Genomic DNA, 14,914 nt, shown 5'->3' with positions numbered 1-14,914 from the left:
TCTAAATATAACTAGCTACAGACCATACAACACAGAGTTATATAGTTACATGTGAATTATATCTAAATATAACTAGCTACAGACCATACAACACAGAGGTATAGTTACATATCTAAATATAACTAGCTACAGACCATACAACACAGAGTTATATAGTTACATATCTAAATATAACTAGCTACAGACCATACAACACAGAGTTATATAGTTACATATCTAAATATAACTAGCTACAGACCATACAACACAGAGTTATATAGTTACATGTCTAAATATAACTAGCTACAGACCATACAACACATAGTTATATAGTTACATATCTAAATATAACTAGCTACAGACCATACAACACAGAGGTATAGTTACATGTGAATTATATCTAAATATAACTAGCTATAGTTACATATCTAAATATAACTAGCTACAGACCATACAACACAGAGTTATATAGTTACATATCTAAATATAACTAGCTACAGACCATACAACACATAGTTATATAGTTACATGTGAATTATATCTAAATATAACTAGCTACAGACCATACAACACAGAGGTATAGTTACATGTGAATTATATCTAAATATAACTAGCTACAGACCATACAACACAGAGATATAGTTACATATCTAAATATAACTAGCTACAGACCATACAACACAGAGGTATAGTTACATATCTAAATATAACTAGCTACAGACCATACAACACAGAGGTATAGTTACATATCTAAATATAACTATGACCATACAACACAGAGTTATATAGTTACATATCTAAATATAACTAGCTACAGACCATACAACACAGAGGTATAGTTACATATCTAAATATAACTAGCTACAGACCATACAACACAGAGGTATAGTTACATATCTAAATATAACTAGCTACAGACCATACAACACAGAGGTATATAGTTACATATCTAAATATAACTAGCTACAGACCATACAACACAGAGTTATATAGTTACATGTGAATTATATCTAAATATAACTAGCTACAGACCATACAACACAGAGGTATAGTTACATGTGAATTATATCTAAATATAACTAGCTACAGACCATACAACACAGAGGTATAGTTACATGTGAATTATATCTAAATATAACTAGCTACAGACCATACAACACAGACCTAAATATAATAGCTACAGACCATACAACACAGAGTTATATAGTTACATATTATATCTAAATATAACTAGCTACAGACCATACAACAGAGGTATAGTTACATATCTAAATATAACTAGCTACAGACCCTACAGACCATACAACACAGAGTTATATAGTTACATATCTAAATATAACTAGCTACAGACCATACAACACAGAAGTATAGTTACATATCTAAATATAACTAGCTACAGACCATACAACACAGAGTTATATAGTTACATGTGAATTATATCTAAATATAACTAGCTACAGACCCTACAGACCATACAACACAGAGTTATATAGTTACATATCTAAATATAACTAGCTACAGACCATACAACACAGAGTTATATAGTTACATGTCACTTATATCTGTCGCATGTTTTAACTATGGACAATAAGACTGGAAATAGGGTCAAATACATCTGTTACAAGCTAAAAGTCTCACCCTTTTAATTAGTTGCTCCACTTTCATGTTCTTACAGGGGTCCTTTTTTCTCGCCTACGTAGCTGTGGCGTCCCAAGTACTGCCTGCACTAAATTCAACCCAATGTATTTATTCAAATGTTCATGGAATGGAAGTTATTTGACATTTATTTGTACTTTTCCCTATATGATTATGATTATTTAATGTTTGAGAGGATTCACAATTGACTAACTTTGATAAAAGTTATAAAATCTTATTCAGGCTCGGAGCTTCGGTCAAAAGGGTGGCATCTTTTCCCCCAGCTGGTTGGAAGAGGATAGACCGGTGGATGTTGTCTCAACGTGACTGTTTACTGATAAAATAACCTTTTAATATATATTCGACGCTGTATGTGTTTCTATACGTGAAAAGAGACGGTGGGACCGTATCTAATCCCGTCGAAACCCGGAGTAACGTTTTCGTCGAAATAAATCCTCGTTTTGTTTTTAATCCAGTTGATCAGACGTGTTTGTTGATTTCATCTCGCCGAGACGACTGTCTATAGTCATTTTTATTTTATTTATTCTGATAAATAAGAGCGATCTCTTGTGGATTAAATTGAACTACAAAATACGATGAGTACCTTGAACTCTGTGGATCGAGTTGAACTGTGCGACAGCCTTTAACATGGGTACGTAGTAAATCAAATGTATTATCTTTGGTCGCCGATAATAATTCAACTCGGATTTGATGGACACTTGTGAGACGACATTGAACTAACTAGATTTGCGTTGTAAAATGCCAAACGGAGTCGTCTAGCGAAGCCCAACCCGAGTTTTCAGGGCCCAATGCGGCTCTTACAGCGGGTCCCTTTCTCTGCTGATGATGGTACTGCGGACAGATGGCTCCATGTGAGCTCTGTTTTAACGTTTAGAAACGTAAATCCATCTGCGTTGACATCAAATAAAACATTATTTCACAATGCAGAAAAAAAACACCTACTGTACACTGTTAAAAAAAAAATGTTATTTTTTTTTACCGGGATTAACACAGTTGCAGCCGAAAGTATTCTTCAATTAAAGCACTTTTCTGGTGTAATTTCCTTCGGTTACAAACACAGGTGTTCAGAGACTCCGAAACATAATTAGCACAGTATTCACCTCTGTCTTCCGTAAACAAGCGTTGTGGTTGGTGATGCTATCAGGGATCCTTGGGACGTCCCTAACCTTAACCATAATCCTTACCTTAACCATAACCCTAACCATATTCTTTACCCAAACCATAACCACAATCCTTACCTAAACTCAAACCATAACCATAATCCTTACCTAAACTCAAACCATAACCATAATCCTTACCTAAACTCAAACCATAACCATAATCCTTACCTTAACCATAACCATAATCCTTACCTTAACCATAACCATAATCCTTACCTTAACCATAACCATAATCTTTACCTTAACCATAATCCTTACCTTAACCATAACCATAATCCTTACCTTAACCATAACCCTAACCATAATCCTTACCTTAACCATAACCTTAACCATAATCCTTACCTTAACCATAACCATAATCCTTACCTTAACCATAACCTTAACCATAATCCTTACCTTAACCATAACCATAATCCTTACCTTAACCATAACCTTAACCATAATCCTTACCTTAACCATAACCATAATCCTTACCTTAACCATAACCTTAACCATAATCCTTACCTTAAACATAACCATAATCCTTACCTTAACCATAATCTTAACCATAATCCTTACCTTAACCATAATCTTAACCATAATCCTTACCTTAACCATAACCATAATCCTTACCTTAACCATAACCTTAACCATAATCCTTACCTTAACCATAACCATAATCCTTACCTTAACCATAACCATAATCCTTACCTTAACCATAACCATAATCTTAACCATAACCCTAACTCTTACCTTAACCATAACCCTAACTCTTACCTTAGTGGCACTCCAGTCTCCTTTTCACCTAATTTAACCATCGATATTAATACCAGTACATAGTGATAGCGTTTAGGGCTGGGTCGTATACCATATTTTATGATATACCAGTATTGATGCACGGACCGGTTTGGGTTTTTAATTGACCTAATATAATGGTATTTGCTTTGTTAAAGGTGATTCGCCTTGTGTAACGTCCAATAGTTATCGTTTACTACGCTACTTAAGTCATCTCATCTCTCTTGAGTCACTCACAAGGTGTTTGTTGTTCCTTGACCAGGAGTCTCTAGTGTTCAGTCTGCCTGTTCAAGGCAGCACATGCTCTTATGTGTACTATGTTGATGTCAACGGTGCTGTTTTTACTTTGCTTCTGAATATAAATCCACTAGCACTTTAAATGACACTAGTTTGGGGCGGGGGGGTGAAAATCAAAAGTAACAGTCAGTATCTGGTGTGGCCACCAGCTGCATTAAGTACTGCAGTGCATCTCCTCCTCATGGATTGCACCAGATTTGCCAGTTCTTGCTGTGAGATGTTGTTACCTCGCTCTTCCACCAAGGCACCTGCAAGTTCCCGGACATTTCTGGGGGGAATGGCCGTAGCCCTCACCCTCCGATCCAACAGGTCCTAGACATGCTCAATGGGATTTAGATCCGGGCTCTTTGTTGGCCATGGCAGAATGAGGGAGGAGGATGTCTTCCCTGTAACGCACAGCATTGAGAATGCCTGCAATGACAACAAGCTCAGTCCGATGATGCTGTGACACACCGACCCTGACCATGACGGACCCTCCACATCCAAATCGATCCCGCTCCAGAGTACAGGCCTCTGTGTAACGCTCATTCCTTCGACAGATAAACGCGAATCCAACCATCACCCCTGGTGAGACAAAACCGTGACTGGCCAGTGAAGAGCACTTTTTGCCAGTCCTGTCTGGTCCAGCTATGGTGGGTTTATGGCCATAGGCGACGTTGTTGCCGGTGATGTCTGGTGAGGATCTGCCTTACAATCCCCCTCTCAGCCTATTGCGGGCAGTCTGAGCACTGATAGAGGGGTTGTGTGTTCCTGGTGTAACTCAGGCAGTTGTTGTTGACATCCTGTACCTGTGCTGCAGGTGTGATGTTCAGATGTACCGATCCTGTGCAGGTGTTGTTACAGGTGGTCTGCCACTGCAAGGATGATCGATGGTTCATGAAGGCAGAAGTATTTGAATTTGAAGTGCGCCGTATTGGGGCTGGTGGTGCTTTCTAGACAGCTGGTGGTGCTTTCTAGACAGCTGGTGGTGCTTTCTAGGCAGCTGGTGGTGCTTTCTAGGCAGCTGGTGGTGCTTTCTAGGCAGCTGGTGGTGCTTTCTAGGCAGCTGGTGGTGCTTTCTAGACAGCTGGTGGTGCTTTCTAGACAGCTGGTGGTGCTTTCTAGGCAGCTGGTGGTGCTTTCTAGGCAGCTGGTGGTGCTTTCTAGGCAGCTGGTGGTGCTTTCTAGGCAGCTGGTGGTGTTTTCTAGGCAGCTGGTGGTGCTTTCTAGGCAACTGGTGGTGCTTTCTAGGCAGCTGGTGGTGCTTTCTAGGCAACTGGTGGTGCTTTCTAGGCAGCTGGTGGTGCTTTCTAGACAACTGTAAACTCTCGGGGTCGAAACGTGTTGTGATCCAGGAGGCATTCTCTGCTGTTACCAAGAGACGCTAACCATTTAGCTAGCTAGATAACTAACCATTTAGCTAGCTAGATAACTAACCACTTAGCTAGCTAGCTAGATAACTAACCACTTAGCTAGCTAGATAACGAGCTACAAAATGAGCAAACCAAATGCAGCATTTAGCACATTTTAGACAGTTAACTTAATAGTTATGAGATATCTAGCTGGCCAACATTGAGTTGTGAATTCCATACTGTAACGAGATTCATTGGTCCGTGCTGCACAACAGTGAGTGACTCACAAGGCTCCGGTTTTCTCTGGTTGTGAGCTTGTAAACAAACGCCGCTGACTGGGATCTTACCTGTAAGCTTAACGTGACAGGTGATATTAAGAATGCAATCTGCTTTATCTCCTAAAAAAGTATTGCACACGTTGACTGAAAAGTAGCTACAAATATTCCAATGTATTTTATTATTTTTTTAAACTTGAAATAAATTGTTTTTGACGGTAATGAAAACCACCCCGTGTCTATTTCCATCACAAACAGGTGGTAAAAATAGTCTCCTTGAGTCCCCAGGGGCTTCGGTGGGTATTTCCATCACAAACATGTTTATTTTATTTTTAAAGATTAGAAGATGAATTAGGATTTGATCCGTTGGAGTTGGCTTTAGTTCATAAGAAGGTCGATGGACCTCGTACCAGTTCATGTTTCTCGGAGTGGACATTGTTTATGAGGCGGCGGTGAGGATCCTGCTCTGCTGACCAGCGTTCCAGGCGCAACCTTTGCCTCTGTTAGTACACAGAGTCACGGGCAGGGTAGGGTTTCCTAACTAGCATGTGAGGGCTACATTTAAAAACCCAACAGCAGCTTTGTCAACATCAACTGTGACTGACGGGTCTTCTAGCCAGGCCAGCTGGCGGTCACTCATCGCCTCTATGCTACTCCACAGAGACCGTTATGTATTCAAATACACAATATTATTAAACTAATCACTGACCACCAAAAACATAAGCAAGCAAATTATCTTCTTTATCACATAACACTAGTACGGTTCATAAGCTGGTTTAGTTCAGTCATATTTATTTGCCAAAGTCGCCAGAATTTCATTCAGTAGCTGTGGAAGGTTTGAAAGTGGCAGTTTGAGTTTGACATTTCAGTTAATTGTTCTCCCTCCTCACGCAAAGCCATTTTTCATAAGTAGCAGTACAGAGAGGTGTGTGTGTGTGTGTGTGTGTGTGTGTGTGTGTGTGTGTGTGTGTGTGTGTGTGTGTGTGTGTGTGTGTGTGTGTGTGTGTGTGTGTGTGTGTGTGTGTGTGTGTGTGTGTGTGTGTGTGTGTGTGTGTGTGTGTGTGTGTGTGTGTGTGTGTGTGTGTGTGTGCACAGCCTAGCTAATGGCCCTGACGATTGTCACATCTGACAGATCAGGATTAGCCTTAACACATCTCTCAGAAGCACATCATCTGCACAGTACACCCATGAAATGTAAGAGATGTTCTCACGGTAGTCGATTATCTTCTCTCAGAAGCACATCATCTGCACAGTACACCCATGAAATGTAAGAGATGTTCTCACGGTAGTCGATTATCTTCTCTCAGAAGCACATCATCTGCACAGTACACCCATGAAATGTAAGAGATGTTCTCACGGTAGTCGATTATCTTCTCTCAGAAGCACATCATCTGCACAGTACACCCATGAAATGTAAGAGATGTTCTCACGGTAGTCGATTATCTTTTCAGATCTGTTTACTGTATCTTTCCTGTCTTTTTCAATGACTGTTGTAACTGCAGTTTAATGCAACCTTAGTTGATGACAAGTCATCTTGATTGCTTTCATTTGTGGGAAACTATGAAAAGGGCTGCTGACTGAAAAGAAAACTGTCTAATTGTCAAAGGAAGGTAGTGGTAAAATGACAACCCGTGCTCTGGGACATGAAAACGACTAGAGAAGGTAGTGGTAAAATGACAACCCGTGCTCTGGGACATGAAAACGACCAGAGAAGGTAGTGGTAAAATGACAACCTGTGCTCTGGGACATGAAAACGACCAGAGAAGGATGCAGAAAGTAGAGAATTTGTCTAAATGTCTGCAGGTATTTTCTTCTCAAATATAAACAACCAATATTTATGTGAGCACCAGCCTGCAGTGACACTCTGATCAGGGTTCAGCTATAGACCTCTACTCTGATCAGGGTTCAGCTATAGACCTCTACTCTGATCAGGGTTGCAGCTATAGACCTCTACTCTGATCAGGTTCAGCTATAGACCTCTACTCTGATCAGGTTCAGCTATAGACCTCTACTCTGATCAGGGTTCAGCTATAGACCTCTACTCTGATCAGGGTTCAGCTATAGACCTCTACTCTGATCAGGGTTCAGCTATAGACCTCTACTCTGATCAGGTTCAGCTATAGACCTCTACTCTGATCAGGGTTCAGCTATAGACCTCTACTGATCAGGGTTCAGCTATAGACCTCTACTCTGATCAGGGTTCAGCTATAGACCTCTACTCTGATCAGGGTTCAGCTATAGACCTCTACTCAGATCAGGGTTCAGCTATAGACCTCTACTCTGATCAGGGTTCAGCTATAGACCTCTACTCTGATCAGGGTTCAGCTATAGACCTCTACTCTGATCAGGGTTCAGCTATAGACCTCTACTCTGATCAGGGTTCAGCTATAGACCTCTACTCTGATCAGGTTCAGCTATAGACCTCTACTCTGATCAGGGTTCAGCTATAGACCTCTACTCAGATCAGGGTTCAGCTATAGACCTCTACTCAGATCAGGGTTCAGCTATAGATTCTACTCTGATCAGGGTTCAGCTATAGATCCAAGGGTTCCTTCTAGACTCTACTCTGATCAGGGTTCAGCTATAGACCTCTACTCAGATCAGGGTTCAGCTATAGACCTCTACTCTGATCAGGGTTCAGCTATAGACTCTACTCTGATCTTCAGATCAGATCAGGGTTCAGCTATAGACCTCTACTCTGATCAGGGTTCAGCTATAGACCTCTACTCTGATCAGGGTTCAGCTATAGACCTCTACTCTGATCAGGGTTCAGCTATAGACCTCTACTCAGATCAGGGTTGCAGCTGTAGGTCACCACTCATCCTTGGTGGTGAGTTAAGTCTGTAGACTATTTATAGCTCTTAACCTTAGTGTGCCTGTACAGCAGGATGCAGTGATATACGCTTGGTATTTGAATGTAAAACAGCCTAAACATAGCCTATAACATTAAATATTAGCCTCAAAGGCTAACCTACACTTTTACTAGGTAAAATAATAATATATGTAGTTTATATAGATCATCTCAAAAACAGTCAACTGAACAGAAGTACATGTAATTCTTGGGCTGGTCAATGGTCTCGGTCCCAAAAGGGTCTCCTGGAGGTCAGTCCTGTAGGAAATAACCTCCTCGTGTAGAAACATTCAGTTCAGGACGGAGAGGAGTCTGTCTTTATGTGTTACTGTGATTATGGCGTTGACCATGGCACCATCCATGTCTTGTACCTCTCCTCTGCTGAGTTCAGTCTGTTCATTTAGAGTGACAACACTGCTAGAGAGAGAGAGAGAGAGAGAGAGAGGAGAGAGAGAGATCCAAAAGTGCTCTGTCTTTACTATTTCCTGCAAAGTCCCAAAACCGACAAGTAGAATACCGAGTAGGCTCAACCTAATCGCTGTGAGAGCTCCGCTCCATGTTTCCCAAAAAGAAGTTGGGAATGTACAGTGGCCATGTTTTGAGACTTTGTGAAGAGGGGAGATGTCCAGGGTCAAGTAATGATGCATGTAAGGTTCGGTGGGTATCTCTGTAATATCTCATAGCAGGAAATGGTTGTGTTTTTCTTTTATCTAGATCCAGACGTTTGGATTGGAGGCACCATGCAGGGCGGTGGACGATCTCACAAGTGGGATCGTCATGGCCCAGGCCCTACAGAAAATGTGAGTGGCAGTGGTTATATTTTGTTTAACCATCAAACCAACCTTTTAGTGGGTGTTGTGGCTAGGTGTTGTGGCTAGGTGTTGTGGCTCAGGGTTGTGGCTCAGGGTTGTGGCTCAGGGTTGTGGCTAGGTGTTGTGGCTAGGTGTTGCGTCTGGGAGTTGTGTCTTCTCTCTTCACTTTCTTTCTCCCATATGTGACCACTTACCTTTCTCTTCTCCAGAGACTTGTGTGTATTTCACTGACAACTGGATCGGTAGGATCAAGCCCGAGGTGTGAGAGTGTGGCAGAGGCTAAAGGTATGATGATGATGGTCGTTTTAATACATTATGCTTTTTGTGTTGTGCCATCTGCTCTAAAGCCCTTATCAGTGCCACAGTCCCAATGTCACCTCTTCCTCTCGTCCTTTTCAGATCAGTAATCTAAGAAAGGTGTTTGAAAGGTATACTGGACTACAACCAAGAGGTCCTTCAACAGCAGATCAATGACTTCACCCTGCCAGACATCAACCTGATAGGAGAACACTCAGACACTGCAGAGCTGGGCAGGATGCTGTCATGCTAGGCTGTGCTGTCAACTGTGAAGCAGAAACAAGGTCTGTCTGTCTGTCTGTCTGTCTGTCGGTATTCTGCTGTATCCATGTCTGTGTCTGTCTGTCTTTCTTTCTTTCTTTGAGAATATCGCCATTTTATTTGTGCGCTGGTTTTCTGTACCTGCACCAAAACTCCAGGTTTTCTTTCTTCATAGCTCTAGCTTAATAGGGAAGCAATTACACACAGCCTTGTCCTAGAGACAGTACACAGCCCTGTCCTAGAGACAGTACACAGCCTTGTCCTGGAGTCTAGAGACAGTACACAGCCTTGTCCTGGAGTCTAGAGACAGTACACAGCCTTGTCCTGGAGTCTAGAGACAGTACACAGCCTTGTCCTGGAGTCTAGAGACAGTACACAGCCTTGTCCTGGAGTCTAGAGACAGTACACAGCCTTGTCCTGGAGTCTAGAGACAGTACACAGCCTTGTCCTAGAGTCTAGAGACAGTACACAGCCTTGTCCTAGAGACAGTACACAGCCTTGTCCTAGAGACAGTACACAGCCTTGTCCTAGAGACAGTACACAGCCTTGTCCTAGAGACAGTACACAGCCTTGTCCTAGAGACAGTACACAGCCTTGTCCTAGAGACAGTACACAGCCTTGTCCTAGAGACAGTACACAGCCTTGTCCTAGAGACAGTACACAGCCTTGTCCTAGAGACAGTACACAGCCTTGTCCTAGAGACAGTACACAGCCTTGTCCTAGAGACAGTACACAGCCTTGTCCTAGAGACAGTACACAGCCTTGTCCTAGAGACAGTACACAGCCTTGTCCTAGAGACAGTACACAGCCTTGTCCTAGAGACAGTACACAGCCTTGTCCTAGAGACAGTACACAGCCTTGTCCTAGAGACAGTACACAGCCTTGTCCTAGAGACAGTACACAGCCTTGTCCTAGAGACAGTACACAGCCTTGTCCTAGAGACAGTACACAGCCTTGTCCTAGAGACAGTACACAGCCTTGTCCTAGAGACAGTACACAGCCTTGTCCTAGAGACAGTACACAGCCTTGTCCTAGAGACAGTACACAGCCTTGTCCTAGAGACAGTACACAGCCTTGTCCTAGAGACAGTACACAGCCTTGTCCTAGAGACAGTACACAGCCTTGTCCTAGAGACAGTACACAGCCTTGTCCTAGAGACAGTACACAGCCTTGTCCTAGAGTCTAGAGACAGTACACAGCCTTGTCCTAGAGTCTAGAGACAGTACACAGCCTTGTCCTAGAGTCTAGAGACAGTACACAGCCTTGTCCTAGAGTCTAGAGACAGTACACAGCCTTGTCCCAGAGACAGTACACAGCCTTGTCCCAGAGACAGTACACAGCCTTGTCCCAGAGACAGTACACAGCCTTGTCCCAGAGACAGTACACAGCCTTGTCCCAGAGACAGTACACAGCCTTGTCCCAGAGACAGTACACAGCCTTGTCCCAGAGACAGTACACAGCCTTGTCCCAGAGACAGTACACAGCCTTGTCCCAGAGACAGTACACAGCCTTGTCCCAGAGACAGTACACAGCCTTGTCCCAGAGACAGTACACAGCCTTGTCCCAGAGACAGTACACAGCCCTGTCCCAGAGACAGTACACAGCCCTGTCCCAGAGACAGTACACAGCCCTGTCCCAGAGACAGTACACAGCCCTGTCCCAGAGACAGTACACAGCCCTGTCCCAGAGACAGTACACAGCCCTGTCCCAGAGACAGTACACAGCCCTGTCCCAGAGACAGTACACAGCCCTGTCCCAGAGACAGTACACAGCCCTGTCCCAGAGACAGTACACAGCCCTGTCCCAGAGACAGTACACAGCCCTGTCCCAGAGACAGTACACAGCCCTGTCCCAGAGACAGTACACAGCCCTGTCCCAGAGACAGTACACAGCCCTGTCCCAGAGACAGTACACAGCCCTGTCCCAGAGACAGTACACAGCCCTGTCCCAGAGACAGTACACAGCCCTGTCCCAGAGACAGTACACAGCCCTGTCCCAGAGACAGTACACAGCCCTGTCCCAGAGACAGTACACAGCCCTGTCCCAGAGACAGTACACAGCCCTGTCCCAGAGACAGTACACAGCCCTGTCCCAGAGACAGTACACAGCCCTGTCCCAGAGACAGTACACAGCCCTGTCCCAGAGACAGTACACAGCCCTGTCCCAGAGACAGTACACAGCCCTGTCCCAGAGACAGTACACAGCCTTGTCCTAGAGACAGTACACAGCCTTGTCCTAGAGACAGTACACAGCCTTGTCCTAGAGACAGTACACAGCCTTGTCCTAGAGACAGTACACAGCCTTGTCCTAGAGACAGTACACAGCCTTGTCCTAGAGACAGTACACAGCCTTGTCCTAGAGACAGTACACAGCCTTGTCCTAGAGACAGTACACAGCCTTGTCCTAGAGACAGTACACAGCCTTGTCCTAGAGACAGTACACAGCCTTGTCCTAGAGACAGTACACAGCCTTGTCCTAGAGACAGTACACAGCCTTGTCCTAGAGACAGTACACAGCCTTGTCCTAGAGACAGTACACAGCCTTGTCCAAGAGACAGTACACAGCCTTGTCCTAGAGACAATATACACAGCCTTGTCCTAGAGACAGTACACAGCCTTGTCCTAGAGACAGTACACAGCCTTGCCCTAGAGACAGTACACAGCCTTGTCCTAGAGACAGTACACAGCCTTGTCCCAGAGACAGTACACAGCCTTGTCCCAGAGACAGTACACAGCCTTGTCCCAGAGACAGTACACAGCCTTGTCCCAGAGACAGTACACAGCCTTGTCCCAGAGACAGTACACAGCCTTGTCCCAGAGACAGTACACAGCCTTGTCCCAGAGACAGTACACAGCCTTGTCCCAGAGACAGTACACAGCCTTGTCCCAGAGACAGTACACAGCCTTGTCCCAGAGACAGTACACAGCCTTGTCCCAGAGACAGTACACAGCCTTGTCCCAGAGACAGTACACAGCCTTGTCCCAGAGACAGTACACAGCCTTGTCCCAGAGACAGTACACAGCCTTGTCCCAGAGACAGTACACAGCCTTGTCCCAGAGACAGTACACAGCCTTGTCCCAGAGACAGTACACAGCCTTGTCCCAGAGACAGTACACAGCCTTGTCCCAGAGACAGTACACAGCCTTGTCCCAGAGACAGTACACAGCCTTGTCCCAGAGACAGTACACAGCCTTGTCCCAGAGACAGTACACAGCCTTGTCCCAGAGACAGTACACAGCCTTGTCCCAGAGACAGTACACAGCCTTGTCCCAGAGACAGTACACAGCCTTGTCCCAGAGACAGTACACAGCCCTGTCCCAGAGACAGTACACAGCCCTGTCCCAGAGACAGTACACAGCCCTGTCCCAGAGACAGTACACAGCCCTGTCCCAGAGACAGTACACAGCCCTGTCCCAGAGACAGTACACAGCCCTGTCCCAGAGACAGTACACAGCCCTGTCCCAGAGACAGTACACAGCCCTGTCCCAGAGACAGTACACAGCCCTGTCCCAGAGACAGTACACAGCCCTGTCCCAGAGACAGTACACAGCCCTGTCCCAGAGACAGTACACAGCCCTGTCCCAGAGACAGTACACAGCCCTGTCCCAGAGACAGTACACAGCCCTGTCCCAGAGACAGTACACAGCCCTGTCCCAGAGACAGTACACAGCCCTGTCCCAGAGACAGTACACAGCCCTGTCCCAGAGACAGTACACAGCCCTGTCCCAGAGACAGTACACAGCCCTGTCCCAGAGACAGTACACAGCCCTGTCCCAGAGACAGTACACAGCCCTGTCCCAGAGACAGTACACAGCCCTGTCCTAGAGACAGTACACAGAGTTCAGTTGAGGAAGTGTGTAAGATGAGGCTTCCAGCTTATCTCACGGCTTCATCACATTCAGTTCTTGTCATTGTGACACTGCGGGTGCTTCTTAGACTGAACTGCTGTCTTCATTCCTGCTGTCTTCCTCTGTCCCTGTAGAATACATCCAGACCATAATGATGCTGGAGGAATCTGTTCAACACGTTGTCATGACAGCCATTCAAGAGGTATGCCTTTGTAAACATTTCAAGTGGCTGTGTGTTTTACTCTAGAGATCCATTTCCTGTGTCCTTATATGACATCACACTGTGTAGAGTATCCATGTGTTATAACAGATGACATCACACTATGTATGATCTCCATGTGTTATAACAGATGACATCACACTGCGTAGAGTATCCATGTGTTATAATAGATGACATCACACTGCGTAGAGTATCCATGTGTTATAACAGATGACATCACACTGCGTAGAGTATCCATGTGTTATAACAGATGACATCACACTGCGTAGAGTATCCATGTGTTATAACAGATGACATCACACTGCGTAGACTATCCATGTGTTATAACAGATGACATCACACTGCGTAGACTATCCATGTGTTATAACAGATGACATCACACTGCGTAGAGTATCCATGTGTTATAACAGATGACATCACACTGCGTAGAGTATCCATGTGTTATAACAGATGACATCACACTGCGTAGAGTATCCATGTGTTATAACAGATGACATCACACTGCGTAGAGTATACATGTGTTATAACAGATGACATCACACTGCGTAGAGTATCCATGTGTTATAACAGATGACATCACACTGCGTAGAGTATCCATGTGTTATAACAGATGACATCACACTATGTATGATTCTCTCTGTTGTAGTTGATGAGCAAAGAGTGCCCTGTAATGGGAGGAAACGACTCGTACGCTGATATCGATAGACAGGTGAGACGTTACGGAGAATGTTCTCTTGCTACATTACACTGTGTGTTACACTAAAATCGTGTTATTTTGTATTATCAGCCTTTATTTAGTATTTTTCCATGTTAATTCCGACATACTAGTTGTATTTTTAGCTGAAGAAGACGGTGGAGGATTTGAACGAGGCTCTAGCCACCAAGGAGGAGATCGCACAGAGATGTCACGAGCTGGACATGCAGGTTGGCCTTAAGTTTTGGGTTTATTCCTTTACGTGACTAATGTTGTCTCTGCCTTCAACTAGATACTGTACAGCCGTAGTAGAAGGTCATGGGTTCACGATGGTGTCCTATAGTTGAAAGTAAGTCAAACCTTTGTTATAATGGTTGATGGAATAAATATCCTCAGTATAATGGTTAAAACCTCCATATGAATACCAGGGGTAAAGTTAACGGTTAAGGTCTTCGCTGG

General features: G+C 44.2%; 1 long non-coding RNA gene across 1 annotated transcript; it reads left to right on the top strand.

Annotated features, from left to right (window-relative positions):
- The first annotated feature begins 13,673 nt into the window (after positions 1 to 13,673).
- On the top strand, positions 13,674 to 14,687 carry LOC124019141. The gene is made up of 3 exons (XR_006835744.1): positions 13,674 to 13,743; positions 14,408 to 14,470; positions 14,602 to 14,687. It is a non-coding gene; the product is annotated as an uncharacterized LOC124019141 (long non-coding RNA).
- Positions 14,688 to 14,914: the final 227 nt, after the last annotated feature.

Source organism: Oncorhynchus gorbuscha, unplaced genomic scaffold (assembly GCF_021184085.1).
Source record: "Oncorhynchus gorbuscha isolate QuinsamMale2020 ecotype Even-year unplaced genomic scaffold, OgorEven_v1.0 Un_scaffold_7080, whole genome shotgun sequence".
In the NCBI taxonomy this organism is placed as follows: domain Eukaryota; kingdom Metazoa; phylum Chordata; class Actinopteri; order Salmoniformes; family Salmonidae; genus Oncorhynchus; species Oncorhynchus gorbuscha.
The sequence above is the reverse complement of the archived record's forward strand: the minus strand, read 5'-3'. Positions and strand labels throughout refer to the sequence as shown.